Source organism: Tupaia chinensis, unplaced genomic scaffold (genome assembly GCF_000334495.1).
Source record: "Tupaia chinensis unplaced genomic scaffold, TupChi_1.0 Scaffold000115_1, whole genome shotgun sequence".
Classification (NCBI taxonomy): domain Eukaryota; kingdom Metazoa; phylum Chordata; class Mammalia; order Scandentia; family Tupaiidae; genus Tupaia; species Tupaia belangeri.
The window spans coordinates 1,119,656-1,131,935 of record NW_006159579.1 but is presented as its reverse complement, the minus strand read 5'-3'; positions in this window follow the sequence as shown (position 1 = coordinate 1,131,935).

The window sequence follows — 12,280 nt, the reverse complement described above, 5'->3', positions numbered from 1 at the left end:
TCCCCAGGAAAGATAAGTCAGCACAATGCTGAGCATCTAGACACTTCTTCAGGCAACTCATACCTCAGGCCGCATATGGGCTGCTTTTCTGGCTCAGACACTGTGAAGATGAAGCCTCAAACCCTGTCCACTGGGGCTGGATCAGAAGCTGAAAGGCACAGCCCGCCTCATCTGGAAACCAGCAGGGGATGAATCTGACAGTTAATTAGATTAATTAGGAAACCGTGCCTTAAAATGTAATGCTGTTTTCATGAGCTTTTAAACCCTATCAAAATGTTTGCCAAGCTTTATGGTGGGTAATTAACAACCTTGTAAAAATATACAAGGAAACAAGGAGATATAAGAGAGCTAATAAATGTGGCAGCTGCCAGACCCACAGACAGAGTCTGGTTCTGGCCTTCGCATCAGCTGGGTTCAAGTCCTAGCTCTGTCTCACCTTGTTGTTATCTCAGACAAGTCCTTTACACTTTCTGGTCTCCATGCCTCCATCTGTTCATTCACTCTTGTGTAACAGTCTCAAGGTGAGTGGTTCAGGTTGTGGGATAGCTCTGTTCTACCTGGTCATTCAGGTGTCATAGATACTTTCATCTCGTCTCCGTGTAATTGTCATATTATCTCATAACCTCTGTTGGGGCTGGGGCACACATCTGCGTTCAGAGAAGGACAAAGAGCAGTCACACAGAATGCCTCCCACAGTATAATTTATGACCTAGGAATATACGATTGACCTCATGACTCTGCTATATCACTGTTGTCAACGACATTCATTATATTATCCAATGCCTCCTTTGTGAGAACTCACTTGACGAGTTTCCAGGAAGAGTTGGAATTGTCTTGAACAATTGGTAGATTTCTTTCTGGAAGATGATGATAGTTATGGAAACCATTGGATTTCCTTTTTGCTTGTACCATCAAGGGACCTAAAGCTAGTTTAAATGCTCTCGTAAATGTCATCGATGACTCCATGTTGCTAAATCTAGTGGTCAGCCCTCAGTTCTCACCTTATTTAACCCATTGACTGTACTTGTCATAGATAACTACTCTCTCCTCTTTAAAACACTTTCATTTGGCTTCTAGAAATCTTTGCTGTCTTGGTTTTACTTTTATCTCATTGGCCATTTCTTTCTCTTATCTATTTATTTTAGTTTGCTATAGGGCACACGTGCTCACTGGAGAGAGAGAAGGAGAGAAAGAGAGAGAAAAAGTAAGAAATCATCCATCATGGGGATGGCCACACCACAATCTTCTCTCTTCCATTATCCTGTAGGGATTTTTGGTATGCACACACATGTGCCCAGCATGTTTTTTAAGCTGCCTGGTCTGAAATTTGAACCACAGACAGCCATGTGGAATCCAACCGCCTTAACCTCCTTGCCACTTACTAGCCCCCTTCTCTTTTGTGTTAATTCCTCTTCATCATTCTGGCCTCTAAGTATAAGAAGGTTATACAGTTTGATCCTTCTTCATGTTCTCATCTTCATCTTACTACTTCCACTGGCAATCTCATTTAACTTCACAGCTTTAAATACCATCTCTTGGATAATGATGACCAATTTTTTAAAAAAATTTTTATTTATTTTAATTTGACCAGAGAGAGACAGAAAGAAAGAGAGAGAGGGAAAGTGAGAAAGCAAGCCACCAGGTCTGGGACTCAAACTGAGGTCAGACATGTGGGAGTGTCCAGTGCCTTAACCATCACACCCACCACCTGCTGGTCCAATGGTGACCAAATTTAAATCCTTATTACATGGGTCTTTCTTCTGAGCTCTAGAACCATATGTCCAACCGCCAGCTTGATATCTCTTCTTAGATATCCAACAGGCCTCTCAAACCAAATACATCCAAGACTCAATCCCACATCATCAAACCTCTACACACAGCCTTCCTCAGGTCATGAAAATACTCACCTTTTGGTTGTTCAAGCTAAAACCTTGGAGACATCCTCTTTCCTTTTTTCATACTCCACTTTAATGCAGAAGCAAATCCTATCACCTCAACCTTTAAAATATATCCCATACCTAACTCAGCTCCTCACTGTTTCCACTCTGTTCCAACCACCATCATCTCTTATCTCAATTATGACAATATTCTCTTAACTGGTTTTGCTTCTACCCTAGTCATCCTTCTGTCTCCTTTTATCACAGCCTCCAAAGAGATTTCTTTCAAGCCTTAAGTCATACTGTGCCATCTGCTCTTCCATTCTTAGAGTAAAAGCCAAAGTTCTTACGTGACCTATAAAACCCCAAATGATCTGTCCCTCTGATATCTCTCTGATCTTCTCCCCTATTGAGTGAATTTCCTCATGCAAAAATGATGAGTGATGATCATAGGAGTTGGTGAGGTAATTCAGGATGAGGGAGTTAAATGGGAAGAGAAGAAAAGGGAAGGGAAAAGGACAGGAGAGGAGGAAAGGGGAGGGGAGGAAAGGAGAGAAGAAGAGAAAAGGAAAAGAGAGGAGAGGAGAAGAGAGGAGAGGAGAGGAAAGGAGAAGAGAGGAGAAAGGAGAAGAGAGGAGTAAGAAGAAGAGAGGATAGGAGGGAAGTGAAGAGAGAAGAAAAGGAGAGAAAAGAGGAGAGGAGAAAGGAAGGAATAGGAGGGGAGGAAAGGGGAAGGGAGGAAAGGAAAGGGGAGGGGAGGAAAAGGAAGAGGCGAAGAGAAGGAAGAGGGAAGAAAAAAAGAGAAGGGAAGGGGAGAAGAGAGAAGAGGAGGAAGGAGAGGAAAGTAGAGGAGAGAAAAGGGGGAGAAAGAAGAGAGGAGAGGAGAGATGAGAGAGGAGGGAGGAGAGAGGAGAGGAGAGGAGAAAGAAGAGAAAAGAGAAGAGAATAGAAGAGAAGAGAGAACCGAGAGGAAAATGAAGGAGAAGGGATTGTGACGTGGCTATCCACCCTGGGGCAGGGTGCTTTCTCACTTTCCTTCTCTTTCTGTCTCTCGGCAAGCACATAGCCTATAGCAAAATTAAAAGAGAGAGGGGGGGAAAGGAAAGGGAAGGGAAAGAAAGGGGAAAAGGCCCAGGGAGGAGGTTGGAAAAAACAGAGTGAGCCTGAGATGGGCAGCCAGAAGTCAAGAAAAAAGTCAGTGTGAAGGCCAGATGGTGGTGCAGCAACAGAATGTGACACTCTTCAAGGCAGTCCATATGGGAAGGTTCTTAGTTCAAGTCTGAAGACCTCCTTGATACCAGGCACATGCTTGGCCATGATCTAGCTTGACTGAAGGCTGGGGTGGATTGCAGCTTTAGGACCCTGTTGTGGGTATTGTTTGTCTCTCTCTCTCTCTCTCTTTCACTGCCATTCATTGAATAAACAAACATCTAAGTAAACTTAAAAAAAAGAAAAGAAAAAAAGAAAAGAAAAATTGTAAAAGCCAGTGGAAGGAGGGACCACCAAAGCCAAGGAGAAAGATGTCTCAAGAAGAAACACTCTCTCGCTGAGGGCCCATGAGGCTGAATAGTCAGTCTTCAATTTGCCTTCTGTGCTGTTAAAATTTTTAAAACTTTGCAAATGATGAGAAATTTGTCAAGGAAGCAGTATGTTGGCAGCCAACCTGAGTAAGGAGAGAAAAAAATATTAGCATCTTACAACTGGTCATTTTTTTCTCCTTTTCTGCCTAAGCAGGCCAGAGCCAGTATTCATTATTAATAGGCATATGTTTTATTCAAGATATAAAGACTAAAGATTTGTAACTTTAATAATCCACACTCTTATTTTAAATTCTCCAACATTATTATTTATTGATTGTCTGGGGATGTTTCTTTTGCAATTGCCAATGTGCCAATTCCTGAAGGAGAAGTAGAAGTGGTGAAATTAGAGGAATTGGCATTGACAATGACCTATTCCAGGGCATACAACAAAACTCCTACGCTCTCTGCTGCGCCTACTGTGAGGATGAAGACCATTCTGGGGAATGTTGACATCACCCTGAAGGGAAGCACACGAGGAACCCTGCGGAGGGACTTCAACCACATCAATGTGGAGCTCAGCCTCCTTGGGAAGAAGAAGAAGAGGCTGAGGGTTGACAAATGGTGGGGAAACAGAAAGGAGCTGGCGACTGTTCACACTATCTGTAGTCACATCCAGAACATGATCAAGGGTGTTACGTTGGGCTTCCACTACAAGATGAGGTCTGTGTACGCTCATTTCCCCATCAACGTCATTATTCAGGAGAATGGGTCTCTCGTTGAGATCCGAAATTTCTTGGGTGAAAAATACATCCGGAGGGTTTGAATGAGACCAGGTGTTGCTTGTTCAGTATCTCAAGCCCAGAAAGATGAGTTGATCCTTGAAGGCAATGATATTGAAGTTGTTTCAAATTCAGTTGCTTTGATACAGCAAGCCACAACAGTTAAAAATAAGGATATAAGAAAATTCTTGGATGGTATCTATGTCTCTGAGAAGGGTACAGTTCAACAGGCTGATGAGTAAGATCTAAGAGTTTTCCAGCTACAGTAACAAGCTGGATAATTTCTAAGGTCTTCATATGACATTTTAAAGATAATAAAAGACAACAATGATTTGAAACTTTCTTAAACTGATTATCCTTTTCCAACTACTTGGCAAGTAAGCAACTAAGGAATAAAGAATTACTCCTAGTAATAGGAGCATGCTAAGAACAATACAGGGAAAAAAAAAAAAAAAAACTCCTACAAAATGAGTGACCCCTCTGTGCCCAGCCCCAGATCCATCAGAGAGAGGATGATGATGAATTGAGGATGCAGAAAAATAATTACATGGACGAATCAGTAACTCAGGTGTGTGGGGGGAGCAGAATTGATTGGTCAAAGTCTTTTCTCTGAAATTAGGAAGATTTAAGTTTTAATGCCTCAACTTACTAGTTGTGTGATCTTGAACATGATACCTTTCCTCTCTAAGCTTCAGTTTCCTTATCTGTAAAATGGAAATAGTTGGGGGCTAGCAAGTGGCATGGTGATTAAGGTGCTGGACTCCCACATGGGGCTGACCATGGTTCGAGTTCTGGACCTGGTGCCTTACTTTCTCACTTTCCTTCTCTCTCTCTCTCTGTGTGTGTGTGTGTGTGTGTGTGTGTCTGTTGAGTGCATGTGCCCTGTAGCAAATTATAAAATAATAATGATCAATAAATAAAATTAAATAAATGTTATTTTTTAAAAAACAGATAGTTTTCCATGAAGATGAACTAAGATACTGGTGTATGGAGCCACATGAAATGGTAGCTAAGGTGGTGGTGATGTAAAAAGTAATAGCGGAACATACTTTGGGCATTAATTCCTCCTGGAGGAGAAGGGTTAAGAGAAATTTTCACAGAGGAGGAGACACTAGACATGGTTCTCCAAGGATAGCCAGATTTTTGAAAGGCTGACAAGCTAAGGGAAGGACACATTAGATACAAAACAGCCAAGGAAAAAGCCATGCTTGGAAAAAAGCTGAAGACCTTGGTGGGGGCAGAGAATAAGAAAGTTAGAGGGGATAGGGAGTGAGGAAGTTTAGTGACAGTGCAGAGGGCCTCCGAGGCCGGACAAAGGATCTGGGTTTTCCCTAAAGGCGATGGAAATCTTTGGAGGGTATTTTTGATAGTTTTAAAATCTTAGTTAAGAAAAGAAAAAAAAAGAAAGATAAAATTTACCATTTTTAACCTTTTTTCAGTGTACAGTTCAGTAGCATTAAACTACATTTACCATGTTGTGTAACTAATCTCTAGAACAGTTTCATCTGAAACTCTGCACTCACTGTTCAACTCCTCCTCCTCCCACCCCTACTGGCAACCACCCCTCTGCTTTTAGTGTCTATGAGCTCAACTACTTTAGATATCTCATATAAGTGGAATCATATAGTAAGTCTTTTTGCGACTGGCTTACTTCACTTAGCATACTGTCCTCGAATTTATTCCATGTTGTTGCATATGGCAGGATTTAAAAATTTTCTCTCTTTATTCGTGATAGAGCATGTGTGTGCACACGAGACACACACACACACACAGAAAGAGATAAGTACCCTCCACAGGCTCTAGTCACACCAAGGTCCCTTTCCTTCAGCCTTCCAGCCTATTGGATCTTGGACACTCACAAGTGTACCTGGCATATTTCAGCTAACTGAGCCAGGTACTCGAACCATGGTCACCATATGAGATCTGGCTTCTCTTGAGCATTACGTTATGGCTGTGCTATAAAGCCTGTGCCAGGACGTCTTTTTATTTTATTTTATTTTATTTTATTTTTAAAGCTGCACAATGGAGATCAGCAGGTAGTGTGGTGGTCAGGACACTGGACTCGCACGTAGCTGATTGCAGCTCAAGTGCCAGACCCCAAGGCTTGAAACTCACTCCAGGCGCATGTGCATGCATACCCCAAATCCCAGGACGAGAATGGAGGAGAAGGGGTTGTGGTGGGATCATCCCTCATGGGGGGTGATTTCTCACTTTCTCTCTCTCTGTCTCTCCAGCAAGCACACACACCCTTTAGCAAAGGTCTCTCTTTAAGAGAAAAAAAAATTTTTAAGCTGCATGATGTTTTATTGTTGTATACAATAGTGTTCCCTTATTCATGATTTTGCTTTCTATGGGTTCTGTTTCTCACAGTTCAGTAGGTATTTTGAGATAAAGAGAGACCACATTCACTTAACTTTCATTACACTATGTTGTTATAATTGTTCTGTTTTATTATTAGTCTTTGTTGCTAATCTCTTGCAGTGCCTAGTTTATAAATGGAACTGTACCCTAGGCACATATGCCAGGAAAAAGCATAGTACAAATAGGGTTCAGTATTACCCCCCAGTTTAGGCATCCATGGGGGTCTCAGACCATAGCCCTCACAGATGGGGGGAGACTACTGTATGTCCCATTTTCCTTACTCTTTCTTAACTTGGAAGGCTTTCAGCAAGGGTGTGATCCAATCCGGTCTGTAATCTGGGAACGATTGCCATGGGGAGCAGGCAGGTCGTGTCTAGGACAGAGTGGAGGAACCAAAGTGACAGCAACGACTACAGGGAGAGGCTGGTGTATTTGTCCAGCTCTGAGATGGCAGTGGCCTGGCCCAGGCACAGCAGAGGGCTTGAACATGAGAGATACTCTAGAGGTAGAATTGGTGGGATTTGATAATGTTGGCAAGATATTTGTCCTAACTTTAGAATCCAGAGGTGATTCAGTTCTTTCCAGCTCCCCTCATCCCCAAAAAGGAAAAGAAGGTCTGGCCAGTTCCCTTTAAGGGTGAAGAGGGAGACAGGACTACTAGATGGATGGGAGGCAAATGCCAGCGTTCCCAGTTCTGTGAGCCCTCAGAAAGCTCTTGTCCTGTCCTCCCACTCCCTGTGTGTGACTGGGATATTGGGCAGAACAGCTGGCCAGCTACGTGGGTGAGGGAACACTGAGACAGCACTGGCCTCTGGTTCCTGCACCACCAGAGACTCGCTGTGTGACCTTAGATATGCCCACACCCATCTCTGGTCCTCGGTTTTTCAGTGTGTAAAGTGAAAGAGTTGGTAAAGCTTCAGTGCCGCCGTGATAATGATCATGATGGTTGTGGGGACTGATGAAGATGATGATAGTGGTGGTGACTGATGATGGTGATGATAATGGTGGTGGTGATTGATGACGATGATGGTGACCACGGCCAACTCTTCTCGCTTACTCTGTGCTAGGGATTCTTCTAGATGCTTTACAAGCATTAATGTATTGACTTATTTTATGCTTTCAAAATAATTATTATCCCCATTTTACCTAGGAGGAAATTAAGGCATGAGAAGGGAATTCACCTGCCTGAGGTCATTGTGATAATAGGCAGCCTCGCTTCAGGCTATTCCCTGGAATCACTTGGAGAGCTTTAAAATATCAGATTCCAGATTTCTGGGCCCACCTAAGACCTCCTGGATCAAAACTTTCAATAGGGCCTCTGGCATCAGTTGCTAAGAAACTTTCAGAGCTGAAGCTGAAGGTTGAATCTGAGGGCTCCATTAGAACAACGTCTGAGCCTGGCCTGAGAATGTGGAGCCTGACTCTGTCCCACCTTCTTTGATCATTGAATTTCCCTGGATCTTGGGGGGCAAGTAGCCCTTTGGAAGACAACCCAAAGGGGTAGTCCAGGCCATTCCCACCCTCTCATACGTGACCTGGAGAGAACAGCACTACCCTTCCATATCCCTCCAGAGAAGGTCCCTACAGGATCTAAGAGAAACACAGGTGACAAATGATCCTAAGAACCTCTGTAGTAACCTAGCAAATGGGAATTAAAACAAAAGGATATGCTGAAAGTTTCTCAGGAGGAGAGGGATGTAGTGAGACACCTTCCTAATCAAACTCGTCTCTGCTCCATAAATGGATTTGAGCATTCTCAGTAAGTAAATTACTCTTTTTTTTTTCTTCTTGTACATACTGTAATGACAGTATTAGGCCCACAAATACCTTGGTATTTTGTTATTTTTGTAATGGACAGCATACTGCCAAACTAGATACTAACAATTGGTAATCACTAGAGTAATCACTTTAAAATCCTAGTCTTAACAAGGAGTTCAGGAATTACTCCTTAGAGCAAGAAGAATGAATCTCATAGACATAGCCAATGAGAAAAAGAAGCCAGACAGGAAAAACTAGATACCAGGTGATTCCATTTATATGAAAGCCAAGAAAAGACAAAATCAATGGTTCTACGGCAACTGGAGTCAAGATAATGGTTTTTTAGAGTATTGACTGAAAGGGGACCTTCTAGGAAGCTGGAAATGTCCTGTGTCTTGTCCTGGGTAAGGGTTACACAGGCGCGCGCGCACACAGTCAAAATTCGCTGAGTTGTACGTTGACAACGTAGGTACATCACTGTGTGCAACTCATACCTTAACATGTCTTATTTCTTTTATTATTTTTTTTCTTTCATTTCATTTCTTTCTAGTTATCCATGCCATTGTTAAAATCCAGGCAGTGGTCAGCACTGACTGAGCACCTGCAGTGTACACAGCCCCTTACTGGGCGAATGGCAGAAGCCAAGGAAGGGCAGGGCTTGGCTTAGCGGGCACTGACTCTGGATGTAGAACAAGCCTTACAGCTGGAGGGGACTACCAAGGCCAACACACCCTCCAGAAGAGCCATGTCGGGCCTGGGCAGCCTTTCCCACTGGAGACTGGAAGCCAGCCAGATTTGAGAGGCCTGGATGGGGCTGAGAATAAGCGAAACATCAGTCAACAGCTGCTCTGGCCACAGGGTCCTGCACGGGTCAAAGAATGGGGGCAGAGTCACTAGCAAAAAGGGAGGCCGGCCCCAGCAGGAAGGACATCAGGCCAGGCTGAACAACAGCAAGGCTCAGAGATGACAGGATTCTTACTTTCATTGGGACCACATGCCAAGAGGTGATGGCTGACCTGGGGTAGACCAGCTAATGGACAATGTTCACCTAGCCAGGTAGTGACCCAAGACATCCAGTCCTGCCCAAGCTTACACAGCAAGTCAGATACTCAGCTAAGCCCAAACCCCACACATTCTGTACCCTATGGGCTTCCCTCCACCACCCCAGCAACACTCCAAGATCTTTTTTTTTTTTTTTTAAGTTCGTTTATTTGTTCCATGAGAGAGAGATGGGAAGAGAGGCACCTCTTGCCATGATCCATCCCCAGTTCTAGCAAGCCCAGCTCACAGGCATGCATGTATGCCTGGAGCACTCAGGAAGGTCCAAGGACTTGAACTCAAGACCTTTGCCATATAAGCCCAGTTGTGTTACTGCTGTGCCACAGGACAATTTTTATTTCTCCCCTTGGATGTTCCCCATTCTAATGCCCTGTATTCTCAACTTAAAAAAAAATAAAAAAGACTTAGTTCTTAATTCTTATGACAACTTACATTATCTTTTTCTTTTCTTTTCTTTTCTTTTCTTGGAGAGGTTTTTAGTTATAGGGCACGTGCGCTCGCCAGAAAGACAGAGAGAGACAGAGAGATAGAAAGCGAGAAATCACCCCCCCAGGGGGGATGGCCATGCTGCAATTCCTTCTTCTCCATTCTCCTCTCGGGATCTTGGGCACGCACACACACGCGCCTGGCTTGAGTTTAAGCCACCAGGTCCGGGACTCGAACCATGGTCGACTACATGGGAGTCCAGCAACATAGCCATTATGCTAACTGCTGGTCCCACAATTTAAATTATCTTAAAAGTGGAATAAAAAGCCATTCCATGCTACTCACTCTTAATACAGATCTGTGCCGTATGGGGAAGCATAAACAAACCAAAAGCGATAATTAGTTCTAAATTCAGACGAAGTTTATGGAACATGAACCGTTTGGGTAATCGGCTGGGGTGGTGCCATGAAGTGGTAATTAATTTGTTTTTTCCTTAAAATGCTTTACTTTAATTAAGGGAGGTGCTGATTTATACACACCCGTTCCCTGGGGATGGTTTGTAAGGCAGAAGGAAATTCTGACTGTCGCTGCCATGTTTCTCATCAAATTATTTCATTATATTCTGATACACTTTTGCCACACTGATTGTGACAGATCCTAGACTTATGAGCTCATAAATACCTAGGGGGAAGCTGGAGACGCGCACTTAATGGGAAATGTTCTCATAATCAAAAGAATATTTCAAGCTGTGGCAGTACAGGCCAAGAGAGGGAGAGGAAGCCGCTTTTTCTTCAAAGGATAACAGAATGCTGAAATCCACCCAGCACCTGCAGCTCTGTTTCCTTCTGAGTCTGCTGGACCCCAGGATCTGAGCTTGAGGAGGGTGGAAGGCAGGAGGATTAAGATCTAGTTCTGGGGACCACCAGTTAGCATAATGGCTATGTCGCTGGACTCCCACGTGGCCAACTGCAGTTCGAGTCCCAGACCCAGTGGCTTAAAACTCACACCAGGCGCATGTGTGTGCATGCCCAAGATCCCGAGAGGAGAACGGAGGAGAAGGGATTCTGGTGTGGCCATCCTCCCGGGGGTTGATTTCTCGCTTTCTGTCTCTCTATCTGTCTGGCGAGTGAACGCGCCCTATAGCAAAAACCTCTCCAAAAAAAAAAAAATAAAATTTAGTTCTGGCATGTCTTCAAAGGATAACAGAATGCTGAAATCCACCCAGCACCTGCAGCTCTGTTTCCTTCTGAGTCTGCTGGACCCCAGGATCTGAGCTTGAGGAGGGTGGAAGGCAGGAGGATTAAGATCTAGTTCTGGGGACCACCAGTTAGCATAATGGCTATGTCGCTGGACTCCCACGTGGCCAACTGCAGTTCGAGTCCCAGACCCAGTGGCTTAAAACTCACACCAGGCGCATGTGTGTGCATGCCCAAGATCCCGAGAGGAGAACGGAGGAGAAGGGATTCTGGTGTGGCCATCCTCCCGGGGGTTGATTTCTCGCTTTCTGTCTCTCTATCTGTCGGGCGAGTGAACGCGCCCTATAGCAAAAACCTCTCCAAAAAAAAAAATAAGATCTAGTTCTGGCATGTCAGAACTTATTCTGAGCTGAAAGTAGCTGAAGATTGCTCTTTCATTTGTTCAACAAATAGTTACTGAGCACCTACTAAGCGCCACACACTCTGCAACACACTGAGAATACAATAGTAAACAAGATGAACTTGTGTCCTACCTTTATGGAACTTACAGTCTAGTGAGAAAAAAAAATACAAATGAGTAAAAGAATAACTGTTAAACATATGCCTACCTTGTGATCTAGCAATTCCACTCCCAGGCATGTATTCAAAAGAAGCGGGTGCATATCTTGGGGCTGGCAGGTGGCAGAGGTTAAGGATGCTGGACTCCCACATGGCTAACCACAGTTTGAGTTCCAGACCTGGCCACTTTCTCCTTCTGTCTCTCTCTCCCTCACTCTGCCCCTCTCTGGTCAAATAAAAATAAATAAATAAATAAATAAAGTTAAATAAATAACTCTTTAAAATAAAAAAGAAAGAGAAAAAGAAAGAGGAAGAAAGAAAGGAAGGAAGGAAGGAAGAAAGGAGTGCATATCTCTACCAAAACACTGTGTTCAGGCGTTTATAGTGGGCCAACCCCACAGCCTAGTGGTTAAGGGAGCCAGATCCCACATAGGCAACTGTGAGTTTTGAATCCTGGTCTCTATGGCTTAGTGTGTTTGCCTGAGTGCCCCAAATCCCAACAGGACAGAGAAACAGAGGAGAAGAGGTTGCAATAGGACCAGGACCCCTTGAGGAGTGCTTTCTCTTCTCTGTCTCTCTTTGGTGAGCACACATGCCCTCTGGCAGTTAAAAAATGTTCATAGCAGCATTATTCAATAGCTCCAAATCAGAAACAACCCAAAGGCCTATCAATAGAAGAAGGATAAATGGGTTGTATTATAGTATATTTATAAAATGGAATAGTGCATTCCAATACAAAAAATGCA